This window comes from Coffea arabica, chromosome 8e (genome assembly GCF_036785885.1).
Source record: "Coffea arabica cultivar ET-39 chromosome 8e, Coffea Arabica ET-39 HiFi, whole genome shotgun sequence".
Lineage (NCBI taxonomy): Eukaryota > Viridiplantae > Streptophyta > Magnoliopsida > Gentianales > Rubiaceae > Coffea > Coffea arabica.
Genome location: NC_092324.1, coordinates 12477626 through 12480931, shown reverse-complemented (window position 1 = coordinate 12480931; position 3306 = coordinate 12477626).

Below are 3306 nucleotides of genomic sequence, written 5' to 3'. Positions count from 1 at the left end.
AGGTCGATTAATGCAAATGATGGCTAAAGTGCAAGTGTGCATGTGTGCGAAAAGGTGCACGTGTGAAATTGTATAAAAATCCAAGTGTTTGTGTGCAAGTGTATGAAAAGGTGCATGTGTGAAATTGTATGAAAAATCCAAGTGTTTGTGTGCAAGTGTATGAAATATAGTGATAAGTGCATATAGGTGTAATTAAGTGCAATTTTGTGAAGTAGAAATCAAAATGAACAATAAGGAAAAAAAAATGTGAATTGAAAAGGATGAGTAAGTGATAAATGAGAATGAATGAACCTAAGGGAATGCATCAGGTCGGGTATGGGAATGACTCCTAACTTTTCGACTTCGATTTTCCCTTTGATTAGAAGGCGAAACTAGCGTGCTAAGACTATCGAATAGCCACACTCGCTCGTCTCCCTTATCAGAAGGGGACACTCAAGCAAAATGAACCCTATAGCTAGTATGGGATGCAAAACCTAAAATGAGGGGAAAAGGGGTTCGAGGATCATGCCAAATGATAAAACTAAGGAAAATGCGTGATATGTGGTGAACAAGCAAATGATGTGCTAACGAGGGGAAATCCCTAAGGGTCTAGCGTTGGACTAGCCCATTCTATGAATTCCGACTAGCGTTGGACTAGCGGAAACGTATATTCATCCATCTCATTCATTCATGGCCATGGAAAGCGAGTAGACATGCCAAGCACTCATAAACACATAGCACGTAACATTTAGCATGCTCGACTAGATGCAAGATCCTAATAAAGCAATTAAACATGTAGCAACAAAAACAAGCAACCAAGGGGAAGGGGAAGTGGACCAGATGCTCTCCGAGCCCTATCTATTACAAGCCAAGAGGTGTACACATACCCCATAAAAACATAAAGGGAAAGGGGAAATGGACCAGATGCTCTCCGAGCCCTATCTATTACAAGCCAAGAGGTGTACACATACCCCATAAAACTTAAATAAAAGTGAAAGCAAGTAAATGCACGCAAGGAGGTAAGGAAAGCGGAGTAGACATGCATATTCACATAACACGTAGGATCACATAGGAGAAATGAAATTCAAGGAGATAGAGGTTACCTCCCTTGCAATTGGGCCCCAATGAAGTGAAATCACTTATTTATCCTCCAAAATAAAAGAAATGGTCAAGGTACCAATTTATTTGAGAAAATTAATAGAAATGTGCAAAAACAAAGCTCACTTGATCATAAAGTCCCTAAATTCATGACTTAAACGCAATTGAAACAAAGCATGGTAGTTAATTGAAGCAAACGAGCACTGAAGTTGTAAAATTAAAATTGTCAAGGACCAAATTGAGGAAATTATTCAATTAATTGGGTCGTAGTAGAGCAAGGGGAGACTTGGGGCCCAAGTGTAATTTTCAGAAGTATTTCATGCAAGCTACGAAAACTGAAGCAGCCTTTCTTACTTCTTGCGAAAAAAAACTTTCGGCAGTTGTTAGGAAATTTCTGCAACAAATTAGCTACTGGCTTCCATTTTTCAAGCAAGGATTTTAGCCTCAAAACACAGCTTCGAACAGAAATAAATTCAACCCAACATCACAACTTTAATCTAAGCAGAGAATCTACTAGAGCTTAGCACCTAAACATGCAAGCAAGAGCTCAGCATTGCGGGCTGCCTTGAGGAAGACAAAGGCGAAGAGAATCATCAAAGGACAAAACATGATCGAACTGTGGAACAAGCTCAGCAAACCAGCGGTGAAAAGGTTCCTGAGTTCATGCCATGTAATATGAAACAAACTTCTGCAACTATTTTCTATTAAACTTCAATCAACCAAGAATGAAATTGCTGCACTTTGCTTGCAAACGAACCCAGATTTTCTGGTTCAAATACACAGCTTCGACTAGGATTAAGCAACTAACAACTTTAGATTAAGCAACCATGATCCAAGCGAACAAGCAACTCAAAAAATGTCGTACTTAGTTCTGAAAAAACAACATGCGTGCGATTCAAACAAGGGATAAGAAAACGGTTATTGCAGCTACGGTAGCGATTACCTGGGATCGAGTCATACCCTCAGAATTTGAAACTTATTCGAGAAAGCGATGGTGTTGACACTGGCCTGGTGCCGCTGCGACTCCACGACTGGAAGCGTGGGGAGGTGGATGTCCAGGACGACTACCTTGTCGTGGGCGATGAGCTGGGTGTCGACGGTCTCGCGGTCGATGCCCCAGATGGTGCAGGTGGTGTCGATGCTGGAGGCGCTGATGCGCTTGGGCTCGGCCTCGTTCCAGTCGAAGGAGGTTAGGGGGTCGGAGAACTTGCTGTTGCGGTTGTTGTTGAGGAAGCTCTTCATGTCGACACGAGCTCCATCGTCGGCGACCCTCCAAACCCAGTCACTGGAGGTGGCGAGGAGGTCGGGCTTCTGGTACTCCTTGTCAGGGATGAAGATAACCTTGGTAGGGAGATAGGGATGCTCGAAGCAGAGGTTGGGGTCGGAGCGGATCTCGCCGTTGGTGTCATCGAGCTGGATAATTTCCAGGCGATTGGGATACTGCACCAGGAGACTGGTGATGGTTAGCCGGTATCCTTGGTCCCTGTGGACGCTCTAGTTCATGGCGTATATGTGCCACGGCGCCTCGTAGGTATAGATCTCCGACCTTCGTTGCTGTTCGTCAGACGCATCTTGGGGAATCGCTGCTAGCCCCCCAAAAACTCCCTGCTCTCTCCAGTTTTTTAGCTGTGAACTCCCCTCTAATCCCCGTTGATTCTCACCCCCAGCTCTCCTTGCGGCTACTGCCCCCCAAAATGCAACCCTTCCTCTTAAAAACCCCCGCCTGAACCCCTTTCTTCTCCCTTTTGTTTTTTCTTTTCCTCCGCTGTTTTTTTTTCTATCTCTTTGCGGCTGCTTTTTCTTTTATATCCGAATCCCCAACCCTAAACAACCTTCACAAATTGCAGCTAAAGGGCTGCCTGGCCCTCATTTTGCAGGCTGCGGCAATACGCAGCTTCATGCCGCGTTTCTCTTTTTTTTTTTTTTTTTTTTTTTTACCTAAATAACAAAATTGGAAATAATTAAAACCAGAACAATTTAATTAATGTTGGAAACAACAAAATGCAAAAGATTGATTTTAAAAGACATAAAACATATTTTTTGGAACACTTTTCTTTTCCCTTTGAGAAATTCTAGCTAAAACGGCTAAAATAACTAAAACTAAAAGTAAATAAAACTAAATGTGACAATTAAAAATAGAACAAATAAAAACGAATAGTAAATAATAAAACACCAAAAATTTGGTGTCTACAGCCAGTAGTACTTTTTCTATCTATTTTACAACCACCA